The 23091-nt window shown below is 41.8% G+C and overlaps 1 long non-coding RNA gene across 3 annotated transcripts in view; it reads right to left on the bottom strand.

Annotated features, from left to right (window-relative positions):
* LOC147362765 (uncharacterized) overlaps nt 1-23091 on the bottom strand; it is a 49739-nt gene that overhangs the window by 2365 nt on the left and 24283 nt on the right. The window contains exons 1-4 of one of the 3 annotated variants that reach the window (XR_015135808.1): nt 16780-16904; nt 16451-16498; nt 14054-14166; nt 12673-12909 (exon numbers count right to left, since the gene is read on the bottom strand). This is a non-coding gene — a long non-coding RNA (uncharacterized LOC147362765). Of the gene's footprint in view, nt 1-12672; nt 12910-14053; nt 14167-16450; nt 16499-16779; nt 16905-23091 lie in introns of those variants that run through there. The other 2 variants (XR_015135807.1, XR_015135809.1) reach the window with 2 other exon arrangements.

Raw genomic sequence — 23091 nt, 5'->3', positions numbered from 1 at the left:
CTTAAGAGACATGGGTTCACTGGGTCTGGAAGACAGTACATGGCAATCCATTCCAGTATTCTTGCCTGGAGAATCTCATGGACAGAGAAGCCTTGCGGGCAACAGTCCATAGAGTCTCAAAGAGTCCGACACGACTGAAGTGAGTTAGCATTTCCACACCGTGGCTTAGTGTCTACTGTGTAAAAAGCCCTGTGTGAGGAACTTTATACACATCATCTCATTTTACCCCCATGACACCCTGAGAGGTCATAGATCAGTCAACACTCTGAGTTGCTAAAAGAGTGCATTCTAGGAGGTTTAAACCAGGAAATTTAATATTAGGTATTAAATTTAGGTAGCTCACTGAATCACCAGGCATGTCAGAAGTTAAGCTGGAGCTTGGCAGCTAGAACCACACCCAAGCCATACTTCAGGAATTCTCCAGCAGTGATTCCACACAGACTCCCTGGGCACAGACACATCAGTTCAGTTCAGTCGCTCAGTCATGTCCAACCCTTTGCAACCCCATGGACTGCAGCACGCTAGGCTTCCCTGTCCATCACCAACTCCCAGTCACTAGCACATAACACACCACAATTCACATACCCCTGATATGGGGGTAGGACAAAAACAATGCAGCCTCAAAGAGCCAAAGCCACTGCCACCACAATCCAGAAAATTACTTTCTCCTGTTGCCCTTTTTTACACGAGTGCACTTTGAATTCAGCATCTCTCACCCACCGTTTGATTGATCTATAGCACATGCTTGCCCCAGACCTGCAAAGGAAGCTGAGATAACGAGTTTCTTAGAGAATTGGAGACATTCCCCAGATATGGGAAATATGATCAAAAGTACCTGAGTGGGATTTCCCTGGCAGTCCAGTGAGAGAAAAAAAAAGCACCTAAGTGACCACACTACAGGTAGATGCCCATTTTACAGATGAGGAAACAGACTTAGAGAGTTTACCTAACCTGCTTAAAGTCCCTGTTATGGAAATTCAAGTACAAGTTCTATTCTTTATGCAATATTCTTCTCTGTACAATATCAGTAGCCCAAGAAAATGTGTATCTCCTTACTTCTTCTACCCCTGGCCTTGAATACAACTTCCTAGGAAGGTCCCAGACTAAGATGCTGTGAGATTTTGCTCAATCTAGGTTTTTGACAGCAGTGGCAGAACCATCACTAGTTAGTACCTTCCTAAGCGTCCCACAGGGACTGTGACACAGTATGTAAACTGTGGTACAGGTGCTGGTTCCCAGACAGATAAGGATGGGCTCCATAGACTTCCTTAGCCTTTGGCCTTCAGAGAAGTCCTCTCTTCTGTTATATGGATGGAAAAGATGCCAGTGTGGCTGCCCGACTGCAGTAGGCAACCTCTGCCTCCTCCTAGTATTTGTTTCAGGAAGTGTGGGCTCAACCTAGTGACTCACTTCTAAAGAATCAATGCCGCAAGGTAAAGGGATGTCACTCCCAAGATTAGGGTACAAAAAAACTGTGATTTCTTTCTTGATCATACTTTCTCTCCCCTTCTCTCCTTGGCTCTCTCACTCTGTCTTACTCTGGGGGGATCCAGCTGCTGTATTATCAGTGAGCTTCTGGAGAAGCCCACATAGGAAAGAACCTCCAGCCAACAGCCAGCATTGCACTGAGGCCCTCTCTTCCTCCCCCTCCTCTTCCTCTGAGGTCTGTGGCACCCACAGGTTTCTACCTGACTGTTCTCTGATTCATGTGCTAGATTGGAAGCTCCTTGAGGACGTGTCTAAATGTGTACCCCTCATGTCTCCCCACAAGTACTTGGCACAATATTGGGTACATGGAACCTTAGAAAATACCTTTTGAGCAAATGAATGTCATTGGGTCTTACAACAAATACTCTTGCATGCATGCATACTAAGTTGCTTCAGTCGTATCCAACTCTTGGCAACCCAAAGGACTCTAACCCCCCAGGCTTCTCTGTCTATAGGATTCTCCAGTCAAGAACACTGGAGTGGGTTGCCATATTCTCCTCCAGGGGATCTTCCCTACCCAGGGACTGAATCCACATCTCTTATCTCTCTTGCATGGCAGGCAGGTTCTTTACCACTAGCACCATCTAGGAAGTCTTCAACAAATACTCTTGGTCAAATTCAAATTCTTTCTCTCTTTCTCCCTTCTGTCCTTCCTTCTCTTGCTTTCTTTCTATCTTTCTGAAAGCATTTACTCAGTGAATACATGCACTTATTCTACAGAGAATCAGGAATAGAAAGATGAATTAATTAGACATAGTTTCTGCTTCCCCATTGCATTAATTTTCAATGGTGTTGCAACAAATTGCTACCAACTTAGTAGCTTAAAGTGAAAGTCACTCAGTCATGTCAGACTCTTTGGGACCCCATGAACTCTACAGTCCATGGAAGTGAAGCTTGTGGCTCAGCTGGTAAAGAATTCGCCTGCAATGCAGGAGACCTGGGTTGGGAAGATCACCTGGAGAAGGGAAAGGCTACTCACTCCAGTATTCTGGCCTGGAGAATTCCACAGACTGTATTGTCCATGGGGTTGCAAAGATACGGACACAATTGAACGTCTTTCACTTGTCACATAGTAGCTTAAGCCATACAAAGTGACTTTATAATTTCTGTAGTTCAGAATTCTGAGATGGTGTTAATGGGCTAAAATCAAGGGTTTGACAGGGAAACTTTCTAGAAGTTTCCTTGCCTTTTCCAGCTTCTAAAGGCTGCCTGCATTCCTTGGCTTCCTCATCTAAGCCAGAAATTGTAGGTTGACTCCTTCTCACACTGCCATCTCTCTGATTCTCTGAAATCTGAAGAGGTTCCTCAATTTTAATGTGATTAGATTAGGTACATCCAGATAATCCAGGATACTCTTCCTCTCTCTGGCTCTTTAAGCCTTAAGGATGTTTGCAGTCCCTTTTGCCGTGTAGAGAAACATATTCACAGGTTCCAGGGATTATGGCATGACCATCTTCAGGAGACATTGCTCTGCCTTCCACACCTTTTCCTTGTCTCTCACTCCACCAGTCAACCAGCTCGTGAGTGGGAGTCCCCTATGCTTGATCATTCTGCCATGTGACCAGCAGGTGATGTGCTGGGATCTACCAAAGGGCTTGACATTGAGGGGAGGCAGAAGAAAAATAATTTAGCTTAAAACAAAAGCCATGAAGGAGGCAGAGTTGAAGTTGGCTCTCCTTCTAATGCAAGCTGGAATTTCTCTGATTCCTCCAGGGCTGCTGGATTTTGTTTTGTCTGTCTTGGTAAGAGTGGAGATTTGATACCTCCTCTGTGGCACTAGTCATCCCTGCCACAATCACTCTTTTATTACATTACATTTTCATATCTTTTGTCAGGCGGTTTGAATGTTCTGTAGGAATCTACTTAAAGATAAACCCCTGAGCTTCAATCTGAGGCAGAATCTTGTAGATGAGTGCCCAGAGCATCCCCCAAACTGGACCCATGCTGGACGACCCTGGGGAGGTCTGTGGAGTGCAATGCTTCTGCTGCAGGCCAGCATGGTTCTAGCCCACCCCACCCCAACTGGCACCACTGCTGTTCAGTACCCGGAGCCCTCCTGAGCCTCAAAGGGACTGCCAAGCTTCATTTCTTGCCTCCTGCTCTAGTAGTGTGTCAGCTCCCCCAGAAAAAAAGGGAAAAGGCACTTCTCATATGTGCTAAGAAAAAAAAAAGTAAGATTCCAGAAACTATTTTCAACCTTCCTGCACCCTAGAAAAGTTACCTTCACTTCACTAATTCTTCTCATTTTAATTTTAGCCCACTTACTCACATTTGGTCTCTTTCCATTGTACCTGAACTCATGCCTCTTCTTTCTAGACAAAGTATCTGAAAATCTTTATTCCAGAGTCAATGTTAGTTGTCCGTGGTACTCTCCTCCCTCCCACTGCACTCCCACCCCAAGTTCTACTCCACGTTGTCTTGCTGCTGCTGCTGCTGCTAAGTCACTTCAGTTTTGTCTGACTCTGGGTTGCCATTTCCTTTCCCAATGCATGAAAGTGAAAAGTGAAAGTGTGTCCGATTCTTCGCGATCCCATGGACTGGAGCCTACCAGGCTCCTCTGTCCATGGGATTTTCCAGGCAAGAGTACTGGAGTGGGGTGCCATTGCCACATTGTCTTAGGTACTCATTAGACCTCATTGTCTTTTTAATTAAAATTTAGTATATTGGTGAAGATCTGTAGGATTTAGAATCTCAGAATGCCAGAATCTGAAAGCTTCTTTGATGACATCTTTTTTTAATCCCTTCAAGGGATTACACAAGGGAATCCCACAAGGGCTTTCCTTGTGGCTCAGCTGGTAAAGAATCCTCCTGCAATGTGGGAGACCTGGGTTCGATCCCTGGGTTGGGAAGATCCAGTATTCCACTATTAACTTCCCTGGTGGCTCAGGCTGTAAAGCATCTGCCTACAATGTGGGAGACCAGGGTTTGATCCCTGGGTTGGGAAGATCCTCTGGAGAAGGAAATGGCAACTCCCTCCAGTACTCTTGCCTGGAAAATCCCATGAACGGAGAAGCATGGTAGGCTACAGTCCATGGGGTCACAAAGAGTCAGACTGACTGACTTCACTTTCACTTGAAGAATGCTCCAGGCATTTTATCCTGGTAGTTGCCCAGTTTCAAAGATCTGATCTTTTCAAGTTCACTAGGACTACAGCATCTACACTTACGCCACCCCAAACTGCTCATATGTTACAAAATGTTCCTAATTTCTAGACATCCCAGGAATTAACCCCATATCAGGCTTCTAAGTACACAGACTTCCTGCACATGCTTAGACCATTTTGATTCAACCAGTAAAGAAAAAGCAACCTAGAGGGCCTTGTGTTAGGCTAACCTCCCCTCTGTTAATCTCTCTCTCTCATATTCAATCGAAAGCTATTTTGATGCAGCCGAAAGAGCCAGACGTTCATATTCACAGTTTGGGTCTCACCTCTGCCACCCACTAGCGATATGATTTAGCACAGCTTCCCATCTTGTAAGATGAGGTTAGAAATACTCATCTCACACCGTTAACTGAGATGGTTAAAGTAAATCATGGGTAGAAAGAGCAACTACAGCACAGTTGCACAGTGAGCATCCTCTAAATGACAGTTATTATCAATAATGATGGCTTTGCTTATGTGGTGCTGGGGATAATGGCAAATGAAGGGGCCTGACCACTCAGTGCTCAGTACATCTAGTAGGGGATGTGACAGGGCCTCCAAAAGAATATCAAGGACTCTAGATATCATTTTCCAAAAGCCTAAAAGAATTTGAAGCGAGGCATAACCTAGAAAAAAAAGCATGATAAGGAGCACAGATCTCTGTGTTCACCACTCTGCCCCACCAACAAATAGGAGATGCCCTCCTAGTCCAAACAGTGGGGTAGACATGAAAGTTGGAGAATACGGTGGAAAAAAGGGCAGGGAAGTCAATGAGGTCCAGAGAAGGTGAGACCAGAAGGGACCAAATGGGCAGGAACAAAGATCATGGAAGCCATGTGAAATGAGGGGCAAGAGTCATCTGAGTGAAAGCCATCTTACTCAAGATAAGCAGACTCGTGTGAGCTGCTTGGTGCAACGGAGACATCCTGGACACTTGAAGACATCCTGGACACTGCCAGCAGTGGCAGCAGATGCCCTAAATATTCCCAGTTAATGTTTCCAAAGATTTCTTGACCCATAAAATGTTTTCATGGGGACAAAGAGAAATGCATAGCAGCATCTCCTACATATACACAGAGCTGTGCAGCTGGTGGGCCGGGCTGTGGATGTCCTAAGGAGATTCAATTGTAAGAAAAATCATATCTCAGTTGTGATAGCTTTTTCCACTCCACAACTGGCCAGAAAAAAACTAGGATTAGCCAAATTTATAACTGAAAAATTGAAAAATGAAATTAAAAAGATTTTATTTTCTCAAACCCCAGTCTGCCTGAGTCTTACCTATGAGCTTAGAAAAGGAATGTAACCTCCATGGGTCTTAATTTTTGCATGTGAAAATGGAGAGTTTGGAATAAGTGACCCCCCTCTATCTCTCAGATAATAATGCTAATAATAGTCATAATCATTACATTTCTTGGGTCTCTTTGTATTATCTTAAGGTCTTCCTACAGCCACATTTCCACATTAAAAAATGAAGGATACACAGTGTTATATTTGAAATGGATAACCAACAAGGTCTTACGGTATACATAAGTATCTGCTCAATATGATGTGGCAGACCAAAGAGAAGGAGTTTGGGGGAGAATGGATACATGTATGTCTGAGTCTGTTTGGTGTTCACCTGAAACTATCACAACACTATTTGTTAATTAGCTATACCCCAATACAAAAATAAAAAGTAAAAAAAAAAAAAAACAGAAGGATCAAGTAAGGTAAGAAACTAGCCCAAGGTCATTCAGCTGGAAAATGGCAGAACTAGAACTTGAAAGAGATCTGCCCATCTGATTGCAAAGCTCCTGGTCTTCTCCACTCCAATGGCCCCTGGGATCCTGTGTTCTTTCACACCCAGGAAGGGGCTGACACAGAGGGAAGCTAGCCCCCTCCCAGAGGGAGTGTGGTACCCTCAGGGCATATGCCCCTGTGCTTTCAGTTCAGTTCAGTAGCTCAGTCATGTCCGACTCTTTGCAACTCCATGGACTGCAGCACACCAGGCTTCCCTGTCCATCACCAACACCCAGAGCTTACTCAGACTCATGTCCATTGAGTCAGTGAGGCCAGCCAACCATCTCATCCTCTGTCATCCCCTTCTCCTCCTGCCTTCAATCTTTCCCAGCATCAGGGTCTTTTCCAATGAGTCAGTTCTTCGCATTAGGTGGGCAAAGTATTGGAGCTTCAGCGTCAGTCCTTCCAATGAATATTCAGGACTGATTTACTCTCACTCAAGATAAGTAGTCTCCTCTGAGCTACTTGATGCAATCAAGACACCCCAGGCACCTGAGGAGTCATCAGCAGTGGTAAGAGAGACTTGTGACATCCAGGGCTTGTGGCTTCCTAGTTTGAATCAAGGCAGAATGATTCTTTAGGTGTCCCTGTCAGACCTCTCTTTTGCATCCAGATTATAGTTTTAAACAAGACTGCCAAGCTATGGCTTGTGAAGACCTCTCATAGAACAAGTGTTAGGGGTCCAAAATCGAGTGAATGGTTCCAGTGCTTGCTCTCCTACCCTACCAACCACCCAATGCCAAGAGGAGGCTCTTGTACTCTGATACTTGGTGCCAGACTGGAGCCTTCCTGTTAAGGCTCTGAAGTCCATGTACTGAACAACTTGGGCTTTCCTGTCAATAAACCTCAGATACTCTCTTGATGGTGACTTTCATTAGGAATGACTGAGACAATGAAGCTTTGGGCTCCTTAGAAATGAAGCTGAAGAGAAGAAAAGAAAAGTCGTTGCTAGTGAGAAAACAGAGATGAGACGAGGTGGGCATCAGAGATAAACAAACCTAGTGTCAGAAGAGGGACAGTGTCTTTCACAGTGTTCACACTCAGAGTCCCGCACCTTCAATCTGAGCCACACAGACAAAGTCACAGGAGATGCTAGGGGCACCTGATCAAGGTCACATGACTGTATTCCGACTCCCAGTTCTGAACTCATGCATACAAATCACACGACCTTCTTTAGCATCCCTCTCTTATACACCTTCCAAATGCCACATGTTACTGAAGGGGCCTGAGGAAGAACTCTTTAAAGACAAGGAATGTGGGACTTCCCTGCTGGTCCAGTGGTTAAGACTTCACTTTTCAATGCAAGGGGTATGGGTTTGATCCCTAGGTGGGGAGCTAAGATCCCACATGCCTCATGGCCAAAAGATCAAACCATAAAACCTAGAAGGGTGGCATAGGGAGGGAGGTTCAAAAGGGAGGGGATATATGTATGCCTGTGGCTGATTCATGTTGAGGTGTGACAGAAAACAGCAAAATTCTATAAAGCAATTATCCTTCGATAAAAAATAAATAAAATTTAAAAATAGAAATAAATAAGGCAATATTATAACAAATTCAATAAAGACTTTTAAAATGGTCCATATCCAAAATAAAAGGACAAGGAAAGGGACCAACATCTGCTGAGTGTCAATTTTGACCACCCACCATGTCCGCACTTTAAATTATCTTCCCTGGTCTTCACAACAGCTCTCCCAAAGGTGCATTTGTCCCAATCCCTTTCAGAGTGGGAGAAACTGAAGCTCAAAGAAGACGGATGATGCATTCAAATTTATCCAGCTAGCGGGTGGTGGAGCTGACATATGGCTTCACCTGTAGCCCTCTCAAGCACATACACTTCCAGACAGCGCCTCCTTGCCCTGTTGTAAAAGCTCACTAATAAGCAGCTCAGGCTCCACCACCTTCCCGGTCCTTCCCCACTTTCACTTTTCAAAGCCAGAAGACAGAGCTGTGTCCAGCCTCACCCTTACAAGCTGTGAGCAAAGCCATTCCAACCCTCCACTTAAGGAACAGTCACGACTATGAACAGCCGGGCCTTATGAACACTAAGTAAGATAACACTGCCAAGTGTCTGGCACCACAGGAGCTCAGCAGATAGAAACTATCACTCATGAGGCTGTTTCCTGAGCCTTAGGACCCTGCCTAGCATCTTGTCTCCCCAGGGATTAGCATGAAATTGCATTTTCTAGAACTGAACAGAACTCTCTAGGCACCAGCCATGGATGGCGGACTTAGCGTCACCCCCATAGGCACTGAAGCCAGAGAGCCCAGCACAGCCCAGTTAGCCAGGACTGGGCTGGCTAACTTTATGGGGGGCTACCCTCCCTCATAAATCCATTCTCAGGCATCTCTTCTTTCATCTCCTGAATCCATCCTCACCCAGCAAAAACAACCAGGCCGTAGGGCATATGTAACCTTTCTCTAGAAATGCACAGAGAGCCATCAGGGCGGGCCTCCAGTTCTCCATTTGCAAACAGCCTTCCCTTTGAGTGTCTACCCTCCACTCTGTTCCTCAGTTCTAGCTGTGCTGGGTTCTCTTGTATCTCCCCAACTTCCTGGTGGACTCATGCTGCTTGGCCTGTCCTGGGTGTCACAGAACTGCTCAGCAACCACCCGGCCCCTGGCCTGGCAGGGAACAGACTTCCTGTGTAGCCACCAGTCCCACGAGGTGTGGCAAGACTGTCTCCAGCCCGGGTCCACTGTTTCTCTTCTTCAGTCCACGATATGTAATCAAAAGTCAATAAAACAATTATCTTGTTCATTAATTAAACACAGAGCCTAAAGTAAACACAGTTATATGAAAGCATATTGTTTCCAAATCCTTCCCTTGTGCTTAGATGAAATTTTGCCTTTAGAGAACAAATTTGTGAGATTCAAAAGTCAAATATTTCCCAGTAATAGCTCTATTTCTTCAGACTAAGGGAAGTCAAAACCCAGGAATGGATGCTAACAGTGCATATTTTAAACCCCAAATGCCTCATTGCACACACCATAAATCTAAGATCCATTTTTTTCTTTAACAAAGTTATCTTGAAATTTATTATGTGAAAGATTCCTTCTTCAGTAGAGTCTCTGTCTCATGTAACATATAGGAAAAGCACTGAGCAATTTTTCAGGGGTTGCACTTAACCTCTGTGAGATGCTGGTCCGTGGGATTGTCTGTCTAATGGAAAGAAAAGTATTTTACTTATTTTTTAGAAAACAATTTCCAGTGGATCTCTCTACTGCCCATTTTGGTCTCTCATTCGCACTCTCTTCAGCAGAGTGTCAGAGTGCAATGCAGACAAAACTACCCTGCCCAGCTCTCATACAGCCAAGCCCCAGAGGACAGACCCCAAGCCACAGGGAAAGATAGCGGCTACTGAGCCGCCCATGGACAAGAGATGCTCTCATCATGAGCTTGACCACAGGTCTCTCTCCAGAAATCCCAGACTGATGCATCTCCAGCCAGACATGGGGCCCAGTGGAACACAGATTACCTGGCATATTTATCACCAGTGAAAAAAGGGTAATCTCAGACAAGCTGAAAAATTCAAGCTACACCCACATAGATATAAGCTTTTGAACCCAAATTACCTTTAATTTGGGGCCACTTAATGCCTTTCATCAATTCCTGTTGTCTTAGTTTAACAAATGGAATCATAAATTATGCAATCGAAAGCAATTGCACTTATTTGCAATTAGAATTCATTTGTCAGTCTCTGCCCATGAATAATTAATATTAGGATAACCTTGATTGTTCAAATGCACTTTGGTGGGGGTGTACTGAACATTTAGGAAGTCTCCATCTATGATCTCCGTTTTGCGTTGAAATGATCAGCCAGTAAATCACTCCAAATAGCATTCAACCCAGCAAGCCTACAGTGTTATGATCTGGAAACAAGAACCAAGGCACAAATAATCCCAAGGGTTGTTTGTAGCTGGAAGCAGAGTAAATAGAAATAGATACTCTTGTAAATGTCCACTGAACAAAACTCTGTGTGATTCTGGACCGGTTTGGGGGACCTGTCTTCGAGATCACATTTTCCCCTCAGTAAAGTGAGCGTGTTGGAGGAGGGAAATGGTAACCCACTTAGTATTCTTGCCTGGAAAATTCTATGGACAGAGGAGCCTGATGGGCTGCAGTTCATGGGGTACCAAAGAGCTGGACATGACTAAGCAACCGAGCACGCACAGAGAGTGTAGACATGTCTGTGACTCTTAAGACCCATTTTGGATTTTACATTTTTAAGACAATTTCAAAACCTTTAAGCTGCAGTGCATGAGTCCCAAAAGGATCTAGAGTTAGGACTGCATTTCAGTATAATTTTTCTTGGTCAGTCTAATATTTTTTAGCTTAAAAACATCTCTGAAAAGATCCATCTTCTCCAACAATATTTAAGAGATTCATGGCACAAAAAAAGATTTGAATTCCAGATATAATAACACATAGGCATATGTACCAAACACATAAAAGGTAATCTTGATCCAAAGAGGATTCTCTGGTGGCTCAGCTGGCCTGCAATGGAGGGGACCGTGGTTTGATCACTGGGTCCGGAAGACCCCCTGAAGAAGGGAATGGTTATCCACTCCAGTATTCTTGCCTTTAGAATTTCATGGACAGAGGAGCCTGGAGGGCTACAGTCCATGGGGTCACAAAAGACTCGGAGACAACTGAGCAACTAACAAACAAGGAGAAAATATGGGATAAAAACAGTGGCTCCTCCAAATGGCAGTGGTGGTAGAACCCTTTTCAACTACTACCCCAGCCTCCCAACCCCGTCATTTCTAGAGCAGGGACTCCTCCACAGCTTGCCTGCCAGGTTCACAGGCAACACCTTGTAAGATCTCCGTCTAACATCCTATAAGTCGATCTATCACTATGCTGATTCTCTGAATGAAACTGAACCTTGGAAAGAGTGAAGGATTTGCCCAAACTCATGGATTCAGAGTCAAAGTCCCCAGATCTCAAACCCTTACTGTATCACTTTGCCATGTTAGTCATCAGCCTTGGATACGATGTAAAATGAAACTTTAGCAACAAAATCCAGAAACATGATTTATAAGAGTAGAAAAGTTAAACTCAATCTAGACATCCTATAGTGGAGGAGAGGATGAATGTTCCCCTTCATGGGAAAACAGCACAAAATGATTCATTTACCAGAAAGACGATAGAAATTCGCAAAGCCACCCTCGGGACTCCATCTGAGACAGGAACATACACTCACAGAGCCTGGGGCCACCAGAACAGAAGGCAGTGCCATAGCTGAGTCATTATCTTCTCTGGATGTGAAAGAAATGCTTTGATTTCTGTGTTTCTGTGATGTGTTTCCAAAATAAACCCTCAGTCAGAACTTTTAACTTATGAGATAATAAATGTTAAGCTTTCATTTCTTACTGGAATCATAGCCTGTGATACGGTTCCTGAGAACTGAGGGGATCTTATTATTCACAGAATATTCCAACTCAAAGCACAGAAGGAGAATTCAGTTCAGCAATCCAGTGGCCGCCTAATCCTGAACAGCAAATGTGTGCCCAGCACTGAATGCAACACCTGAAAGGTGGTGAATAAGATATAAACTTGGGCCAGGAGAGAGAAAAACACACATCAAATGATAATAATAATAATAATTGCAATACAAGACAGAACTTGCCAGGCAATGCAAGAACACACCAAGAAAATGGATATATGCACTTTGAATGACAAAATATACCAAGGCTTTATGGAGGAGATGAATTTGGAACCTGGGAAATATATTTCAAATATATCCCCTTCTCTCCTCCATCACAAGGTAAAATAGAGGAAGGGCATATGGAGAGAAGGAAGCATTCCAAAAAAAGGAATGGCAGCACCCATGTGAAAATAAATAAATGAAAAGATGCACCGTCCATGTTCCAGGACGATGGATGGGGAGGAAGGGAGGAGTGTTTCACTGGGTCTAAAGAGATCAAGTAGGGGCTTTCCTGGTGGCCCAATAGTTAAGACTTAGCCTTCCAATGAAGGGGTTGTAAGTTTGATTCCTGGCAGTGGAGCTAAGATCTCACATGCTTCACTGCCAGAAAACCAAAACATAAAAGAAAAGCAATACTGTATTAATAACAAATTCAAAAAAGACTTAAAAAAAAACACAACATTAAACTGAAAGGCCAAAAGTCTTTTTTTTTTTTTCCTTCTTTTTTAAAAATAAGAGATCATGAAGGAATTTGAGCAGCATCAAAAGGAGTGTTAACAATCCCTCACTGTTGACAAGGAACCAACTGACATTTTAAATAGAAGGCTCACAAAATCTGATCATTTTTTTTTAATAGGAAAATCACTCCTGAGGCTGGGGTTTGTGGCAGGGGGCGGAGGGGGCGGTGCCTGAAGAATTAGAAGCTTGGAGACCAGTTAAGGGTCTGTGAAACATTCTGGACCATCTGATGCTCAGCAGAAGCAGGGAGACTGTTACAGAATCTCATCTTCAGTCCGGAGCTGCTGCTTAATCACTTTAATTAAGGTATTTCTCAGAAATCTCACTCAATTTCTGCAAAAGAGAAAAGCTGATGTATTGTTGGGTTATCTGATACTCCTTAGAAATGCCCTTATTACAGAAGAATAATGCAAATAATCCCTGCAATGCAGGAGACCCTGGTTTGATTCTTGGGTTGGGAAGATCCACTGGAGAAGGGATAGGCTACCCACTCCAGTATTCTTGGGCTTCCCTTGTGGCTCAGCTGGTAAAGAATCTGCCTGCAATGTGGAAGACCTGGGTTCTATTCCTGGCTTGGGAAGATCCCCTGGAGAAGGGAAAGGCTACCCACTCCAGTATTCTGGCCTGGAGAATTCCATGGACTGTATAATCCATGGGATTGCAGAGTCCAATATGACTAACCGACTTTCACTTGTCTAATGCAATAAGTAATTCTAAATAATGCATAAAGTACAGAATAAAGTCAATCATTAGAAAACTCCCAAATATTTTAACAATAATATGACTATTTCACATGGAAAGTGGATTGTTGACTAAGGTACACATGGTGTGTCTTTATCCTCAAGTGAGCCAGTCATTTTGTGGAAATAGCTAGCCATTAGCTATACCATTAGGGCTTCCCTTGTGGCTCAGCTAGTAAAGAGTCTGCCTGCAATGCAGGAGCCCTGAGTTCGATCTCTGGGTTGTAAAGATACCCTGGAGAAGGGAAAGGCTATCCACTCCATATACCATTCAAGATTGAATAAGTTCCCACTGAACCAAAAATTAATAATAATGATGATGATGATGATGAAAGGGAATGGGAGGGGGAATGGGAAAGGAGTAGGAGGAGAAAGTAGAGGAGGAAATGAAAAAGTAGAAAAAGAAAGAAGCCTGGAAGGAGACACACATAGAGAAAAGAGACAGAGAGTAAAGCTATAAAACAGAGAGAAAAGCTATCCCAGGAGGTTAATAGAATAACAGAAGTCATTAGAAGGATGAGGCAGATGGTGAGGATTTTTTGGAGCGGCTGGGGTGGATGAGGATGGGGAGAAAGGAATGGCCATCTGATCACTTATTCTGGTCACTTACAAGGCAGGAATTCCCCACTCATCTGGGTGCTTGAAGAAAGAAGAACTGATCTGGTGAGCTTGTTTCCCTTGTTGCTTGTTCTACTTGAGAGGATGCAAGTTTTGTACAGCAAGATATACTTACTCACGTGTTTTATATTTATTACTATATACAGTAAATTCTTCCATCTAGCCTCCTTTCCATTCATGCAGTGAGTGGCCTTCTGAGACACGTATTGTGTTCCAGGCATAGGAGCCCTCTCTGGAAATAAAAAGGAGTGAATGAACAAATGAATAAAATCACCTACCTTGGATGCTCAGTGTTTGCTTTGCTTTGGTTCCTCTGCCACATCAACAGAAATACAGTAAATCTCTGAAGAATCAGATTAAGTATGAATGAGCTGACTGATCTCTAGCTTCACGGCCTTATATAGATAAGTTACCTGATGTCTTAGAGATTCTATTTCCTCATCTGTGAACTAAAGATAAGAAAACTTTCCGGTTCACCTCCTAGTGTTGTTGGGAATACAAAATGAGATTCCTGTAAAGTAACCTCTAAAGAACAAGCATATGCTACTATTTACTCGGTGACCACTGAATGTAATTGAACTTAGAGGTTTAATGTTCACCTTATATTCTTTGAAGAAAGTGTCAATTGATTAAATTAACAATGTAAACAAGGTGAGAGAGGGGAAATAGGCATTTAAGCCATTTAATTGCTCCTACCACAATTAGTGTGCTAATTATGCATCTTATTTGGCTATTCTCCAAAGCAAGTTCCTTCAGGACAATGCTATTCAACTTGTTCTAGGTAGTTGGCATATTTGAAAGAAATAAAACTGAAATGTTCCACAAAATAGACAATAATTCAGATTTCTGTTATCCTAGACTGCCTCATTCACTCAAGGTTCCCCATCCCCCACTTCCACAAGGATGGATCAGTGGGGTTTGACAGGTGGGACTTTGGAAGACAGATGACTGGCAATGCATTGACTCTGCAAAGAAACTCCTGTGAGCATGAGAAGTTCAGTCAGGGATTCTGGGGCATAAACTCTGAGGCTGAACAAGAATCGCACTTGGGAGTAGGGCAAGATGGCAGGGGAAAGATGGAGTACTCCCTCTAGGGATACAGAAAGAGGAAAAAATTATATATATATATATATATATATATATATGAACTCAAGGACTTCCCTGGCTGTTCACTGGTTAAATGGGGCAACCGGAGGGGCTGCTGACCTTTCCACTGTCTCTTCCTAGACACACTTGCAAACTACATGTGAGTGGTACTTTACAGATTGTTAAGTACTGTCCCTAAAATATCTCTTTGATTCTTACCACAAGCCTGCTGCTGCTAAGTCACGTCAGTCGTGTCCGACTCTGTGCGACCCCATAGATGGCAGCCCACCAGGCTCCACCATCCCTGGGATTCTCCAGGCAAGAACACTGGAGTGGGTTACCACAAGCCTAATAGGTATTATTAGCCCCATTTTACAGAGGTATAAACAGGAAGCTCAAAAAAAATTTTAATTGGCTTGCCCCAATTCACACGGCTTTGAGTAGGACCATGTTTTGTTTTTTTCTTTCCCCCAGAGTCTGCCTTCATCAACTATGCTCTCTTTTATGAATCATTAGCCTCCCCTCTGTATGATCTCCTCCATCCTTTTACCCTACTTGTCGTTGCTGCTGTTATTTAGTTGCTAAGTCATGTCCATCTCTTATACTATCACATGGAATGTAGCCTCCAGGCTCCTCTGTCCATGGAATTTTCCAGGCAAGAATACTGGAGTGGGTTGTCATTTCCTTCTCCATCTCTTACCCTATAAATAGATTCAATTTTCTTTTATCTTTCTAATCTTTTTCAAATATATTAAATTATTATTTGACATATATTTCATATAGCATTTTATATTAATTTAAATCTCAATTCTTCTCTATTAAGGTTGAAAATGTCTTGCAACAAAGATGCCCAATAGCATTAATATGAAATGAATAAATTAGGATTGGAGCAAATATACTATCATAGGTTGTATTTCGGTCATGGCAGAACTGATGATGAAGATCAATTTAATCGAGCTTAAATGTTAGAAAAATAATCAGGAAGAGTTAAAAGTGTTTTACATGATATATGCACCCCAATGTTCATTGCAACACTGTTTATTAAATACAATAGCAAAGACATGGAAGCGACATAAGTGACAGATGAAGGGATAAAGAAGATGTGATATATATACACACACAAAGAAATATTACTCAGCCACAAAAAAATAGAATGAAATAATGCCATTTGCAGCAACATGGATGGACCTAGAGATTATCATATTAAGTGAAGTAAGTCAAAGATAAATATCATACAGTATCATTTATATGCAGAATCTAAGACAATGATATAAAGGACCTTATTTACAAAAGAGACATAAACTCACAAGCATAAAAAACAAACTATGACACAGAAAGGGGATAGCAGTGATGGGAGGGATAAATTAGGAGTTTGGAATTAACACAATACATGCTACAATAGAAAACGTGGAAAAACAACAAGGACCTACCGTCTAGCACAGGAAATTAATCTTGTATAGCCAGTAATGGAAAATAATCTGAAAAAGAATATTTATGTGCATTAGCATTAGTGTTTTAATAGCCCTTTTATTTACTCAAGTGCCGGGGTCCAGCCCCGGCTGATCCAGGGAATTCGAAGCGGGGACTGCGTCGGCGAGGATCAGGATACAATAGCTTCAATTAGATATTAATTAGAGATGTAAAGAGTAATAGAATGAGGATAGCTCAGCAGGAAAATTTAGTGGAGAAAAGAGGCTGAGTAGCTTGGTTTATGCGGGAAACGAATAAAACTTCAAGACAAGAAGCTTGCACCACTTACGTAGGCCGCAGAAGTCCTTCCGTTCTCCCGAAGGAGAGGAGACACTGAGGCCTCCCCGGTCGAATCTTAGAAGCCCAGGCATAATTAGTAAGCATGGCGGGCTCCGTGCTCCAGATGGAGACTCAGCCAGAGTTTGAGAGAGAGAGAGACATGGGGAGACCAGTCTTTCGAGGAACTGATCCCAATTCTTTATTTTCCATGGTCTACTTTTATACACTGAGATGTTATGCAAAAGTCACGTGGGGTCAGCAGTCCTGACTTTTATCAAAGTCAGGTGCTTCATACAAATGTATACAGAGGTCTTAGGCGTGTTACATCATCTTCTGGCCAAGGGGCCTCCTGACAATTTATGACCCTCTCCTTGTGACAGCAGTCAGTCAGCCAGGACACTTATTTCTCCAGGGGTGATTATTCTTAAAAAAGACTCCACCTTCTGAAGGTACCAGATAAAGTTACATTCCTATAGGGTGAGGGTGTAGTGGGTTTTAATTAAGGAAAGAATTTGCTTAGCCTAAAGTCTAACATGATTAATATTAAAGGTTAATACTTATTTCTTCTATATATTCACTAATGTGTGTAAGGGCAGGGGAAGTGGAGACTTAGCAACAAACATTGGCTCAACAAATGAAAAACCCTTCACCAATACAATTTCTAATCAGCCCTCTATACTTATACTAATGGTTTTCTAACTTCTCTAAAGAACCTGTTTTTAGAAGGTTTAAAGCATCTCGTGCCTCTCACGGTTGGGAGGCTGTGAGCAATCACATGTGGCCGGACAAGCCTGTCAGGCAGGCTAGAGAACCTTCAGAGGAGTTTGTAGGTTAAAACACTCTTGTCACGCCCAGGTGTTTTTATTAACTGGAGCTCTAAGTTAACTCCTTCTCCAAAAGAGGTGGTGGGGGACAGCCGCCCGTAAAGTTAGAGGTGTAGGTGAGAGCACAAAGTAGTAAAGTAAGCAGGCTCTGGTTATGGGGGTAGATGCTTGAGGATTTCCAGGGGGACTCCTGAGGCTCGATCTCGCCTTTGTGTATGCCGAGCCTCCTTCCTCATGACCTTTGCCACGGGTGGAGTGCCTCCCGCCAGCTCCCCGCACTCAAGTACTTTAATGTTTTTATTTAGGCAGAATTTGTTATTGAAAAAAGTTCATTTTAATCCTGGATATCAAATATAAAAATTTGTACATGTGTCTTTCTCCCTGGATGCAGACATTTGAACTTTGGTTATAATTGAGAAGAGGCATCTCAATTATCAGTGGTGAAAGATTCCTAGAGACCTTGTGTTCCTCAGTTTTCTTATGCAGGGAAAATCATTTTATGAGAGACAGGGTTGTAGTGTGGAAATGGTCAAGAACACAGAGTCGACTTGGGTTCCAGTGGAGTTAGCCAGTAGTTCCACTGGAGCCCTGTTTCTTATTCTTTGAAACATTAATAATAATTCATCACAGTGTTGGTCTAAGTATTAACTGAAATAATGAATACAAAGTGAGTTTAACTGTTCCTAACACAAACTAGATATTTAACAACTATGAATTTCTTTCTTCTTTCTGTTTATCTTCAGAAGTAAAGATCAAATAGTCATTCAACAAATATTTATTAAATGTTTGGTCTCTGTATATACTGTTCTTGGACTTAGGGATGTAGCAGTAAATAAGAGTGAATCCCTGTAGAAGCACCACATAAATATGTGTGGTGTTATTAGTAAGATTTCTAGAGCAACCAGTGCTACAAAGATTCTACCTGTCCCAAGAGCTGATTAAAGTTATGATCCAGAGAAAGAAAAATGGAGTTGGGGAATGGTCTTATGGAGTGAAAAGCTCTTCTACTGAATCACTTTGAAGTTATTTGCGGACCATCCCCTTTAGAATTCTCCTACACTATGGTAACTGCTAAAATTGCCGGACATGCTGAATATGTCAGGAAATTCTTTAAAAATATTACACATAAAAATTTTGTCTCTGTTTATGATGTAGAAAATCACATGAGCGTGTTGGTCTCACCCTAATGAATAAAACAAGCCAGAAAACCTATGACGTCTTTTTTCCAAACAGACGAGTCGAAGACACAAATAACCTAACTGAACTAAATTCCAAGAAAGGACAAGCTCTTTTTAAAAGAGAGATGAAATTCTCAGCTGTTTGCTTTCCTGGCAGAGTGATGAGGAAAAAATAGTTGGGGATAAGGAGAACCAGCTGAAATTTTAACAAAAATTTAAGGCTGTATGTGGGCTGGCACGACAGATTAATATTCTGAGAAACCCCAGGCACAGAGACCAAATTCACCGGCCAAATCTTTCTAATGGGTCTTTACTGAGTGGTCAGATGCAGTATGCCAAAGGCTTAGAGCAAGGCAGGAGAACTGAGAAAGATCACCCACAGAGCCTTCTACAAGCACAAAGAAGCCACTCTCCAAAGGCAAGAACTAGGACCAGAGAACTACAGGAAATTCACTGCAGGCACTACAGTTTCTCAGGCACCAGATGTTGAGAAAATGCAAGACACCTGAGAAAAACACATGGCATTCCAAAGCTTCATCGAGGGGAATAAGGCTGCCCTCAGGAGGCTTGAACAAACTAGCAGAGAAAAAAAAAATGTCTCTCTAAGCCACAAAACCACAGGGATTAATCTAGAGACCAAAAAGAAACCCCTAGCAATCCATAAATCTTACTGCCAGACTGTAAAGAGAGTTTTCACAAAGTTCAGAAAGCGGTTAAGTCAGTTGTAATCCATAAAAAGATCTCCAGAACTGTGGCAGGTGCAGGGCATAAATCTCGCTGAAGAGAAAGTCCCAGGTCACCCTCAAAACAACTCAAACTTGCAGCGAGCCAACTGATTCAAACTAAAGCCACTACACAGCCCTGGTGCGACCAGCGACAGATCAGAATGACTTAGGTTCTCACTCTAAAAGCCAGACAGAGGAGGATTTTGTTCTTTTCTTAAGTAAATATTGTTTGCATTAGCATGTTTTTAACAGCAAATGCCTGCATATGATAAAAAAAAAAAAAATAAGAATCAAGAAAATGTAACCTGTGAACAATAAGGAAAGAGTCAATGAAAGCAGAACCAGAGATAGTCTAGATGATGAAATGTCAGACTGACTCTTGAAAATTCCTAGGATAAAAATGCTAGAGGATCTAGCTGAAAAGGTATACAACATGCTTTCTGAGTGGAATGATTACAAAAGTGTGATCAAGATAGTGGAGTAGGAAGACACTGATCTCACCTCCTCCCTTGAGCACCCTAGACCTTTTGTGGTGATCATTTCAAAATGCACAGAAAAAAAACTCACTAGGTTGTATAACAGGAACTAACATAGTACAGACCAATTACACTTCAAAAACAAAGAAAAAAATGAAGCAAATTTCTGGTTACCAGAGACAGGGAGTAAAGGGAGGAGGAAATGAATGAAGACTGTCAAACAGTACTTAAATTTCCAGTTATAAAGTGCATATTAAAACTGTGATGACCTGGGACTTTCTCTTCAACAAAATATGTAAAATTAACACTGCTCTATATTAAATACAAAAGTTTTTAGGAGAGTAAATCTTGAGTCCTCACCACACACAAAGAAAATCCATTTCTTTGATTCCATAGCTATGTGAGATGATGGATGTTCATTCAAATTATTGTGATAACCATTTCATGATATATATGTCAAATCACTATGCTGAAACTATTACTATTATTATGGATAATATAGTATTGTATGTTGACTATATTTCAATATTAAAAAGCTGAGTAGAAAGAAAAGAAAGTATTTTTTAGCCCAAATGTAAATACTAAAACTAAGAACTACAATATGAGTAATGAAATATTTAATATAAGGCCTTAAGATCAAAATGGACTCAGCAGAGGTCAGGACCTATGAGCTTGATGATAGAACAAAACAAAGTAAACAAAATAAGACTAAAAAGCAAGGAAAAAACAGACTACTTGAAATCTATAGGATTGTGTAAAATTTTCTAACACATGTAATTGGAGTCCCAGAAGCTGAAGAAAGAATAGTGCAGAAAAAAATATTTTAAAATAAATGGCCAACAGTTTTCAAAACTGATGAGACATCAACCCACAGATTCAAAAAGCCAGTCTCAAGTAGGATAAAGAAAACTACACATAGATATAAACAAGGAAAATATATGAAATCAAAGATAAAGAGAAAATCTCAAATGGATCCAAAGCAAAAAAAGAACAGTGATATGAATAACAGCTTTTCTCAGCAAAAACAATGAAGACCAAAAAAAAAAAGAATAATTTTGAAGCGTTGGAAAGGAAAAAAGGCATCAATTTAGAATTTTACGCCCAAGAAAATATTCCTTAGTAATGATCACTGCCGGGGTCCAGCCCCGGTGGATCCAGGGAATTCGAAGGGGAGATGGCTTCGGCGATCAGGAAACAACAGCTTATTTAAATGTTAATTAAAGATATAAAGAGTGGCTAAATAAGGATAGCTCAGTGAGAAAATTCAGTGGAGAAAAGAGGCTGAATAATTCAGCCAGAAGGTGAGAAAAAGAATGACATGGGGAGACCAAGCTTCAGTGAACAAGGCCCGCACTTTATTTTCCAAAGTAGTTTTTATACCTTAAGTTATGCATAGAGGATAATGGGGGAAGGCGTAGAGTCATGCAGTAAGCCAGGCTTTCTTCCTGCAAACTTATCGTATGCAAAAGTTTAGGTGATTTGCATCATCTTCTGGCCCGGAGGCCTGTTAACATTTTAAGACCCTTTCTTCAGAAAACTTATTTTTCTCTAAAGGTGATTAGTCAAGCGCCACCCTCCAAAAGCATTAGATAAAGTTGCATTCCTACAGGGCAAAGGTGTTGTGGGCTATAACAAGAAAAAGAATTAACTCAAGGGTCCAAGGTTACAAACATTAAAGCTACTACTTACACCAATTATATTAATCAATACACTGCCAGGGACACAGCAGGTAAGGGATATGGAAACTTAGCAGCAAACATTGGCCCAACAAGTGAAAAACCCTTCACCAATACAATTTCTAATCAATCTTTTAACTGCTCAAAGGAATCTGTATTTAGACAGTTTAGAACATCTCATGCCTCTCACAGTTGGGAGGCTCTGAACAATCACATGTGGCCGAAAAAACCTATTCAGGCAGGCTACAGGACTTCCACAGGAGTTTGTAGGTTGAAACACTATCACACCCAGGAACTTTATTAACTGGAGCTGTAAGTTAACTCTTTTTTCAGAGAGAGGTAGTGGGGGACAGCCCCCCGTAAAGTCAGAGGTGTAGGTGGGAGCACAAAGCAGAAAGTAGACAGACTCTGGCTTTGGGGGTAGATGCTCGAGACTTTCCAGGGGGACTCCTGAGGCTCGATCCGCCTTTGCGTATGCCGAGCCTCCTTCCTCATGACCTTTGCCATGGGCGGAGTTCCTCACTCTGGCTCCTGGCAGATGACAAAATAATAGAGGTTTTTATTCATACAAAGTTAAAAATAATGAGTCTTGACCAAAAAGATGAAAAGTTTCCTCAGATTGATGAAAAATTAAAGCAGATGAAACTCCGGATTTATAGGGAAAAAGAGCACTGAAAAGGGTAAATAACTGAATAAATATAAAAGTCTTTTTTATTAGCATCTCAAAGCATCTTGAAATGGTGTATAGGCTATTAACAGCTTAGAATATAAATAATAACAAGATACTGTGGCACACCATATATGGAGAAAATATATAAGATAATAAGGATAAAGTGAGTAAAAGAGTGAATGGAAAACCTAGTCACAAGGTTCTCTAATGTTTATTAAGCAGTATAATTTTGCTTGAGGATTAACTTGATAACTTAAAACTCTATGTTGTAATATCCAAAGCAACTAGTGAAAAAGAGCCAAAAGATATGCACCCAAAAAAGTAATACAGACTTGTGCTTCTGGCCAAAAGGGATAGGATTCCCCTTTCCATCTGAAGCAACTTTTTTAAATGGACAAAGTATAAGAAACAATAATTTTCAGCAATGTGGGAGAGAGATACTTGAGATAGAGGAATTGTTGTTGTTGTTTAGTTGCTAAGTTGTGTCTAACTCTTTTGTGACCCCATGGGCTGTAGCTTGCCAGGCTCCTCTGCCCATGGTATTTCCCACCAAGAATATTGGGTAAAACCCTACAACTGCTCAGTTTAAGATCTGGAGAAAATGTCCATTGCTATGAAGGAGAGTGATCTCTGGAGGAGATAAACTATTTCTTAGAGAAGAAAATACAGAGGTGGGAGTCTGGAGAGTTCTTTATAGCTGGAGATTACAAGTCAGACCTCCAACGAGGTTTCATAATGATCAGAACAATATGTTGGCTTGAGAATAAACAAAT

This window comes from Bos grunniens, chromosome 11, assembly GCF_055505025.1.
Source record: "Bos grunniens cultivar Pamir isolate PY7600 chromosome 11, Bosgru_T2T1.0, whole genome shotgun sequence".
NCBI classification, from domain to species: domain Eukaryota; kingdom Metazoa; phylum Chordata; class Mammalia; order Artiodactyla; family Bovidae; genus Bos; species Bos grunniens.
Note: the sequence above shows the minus strand (reverse complement) of the source record. Positions and strands in the feature narration are given on the sequence as shown.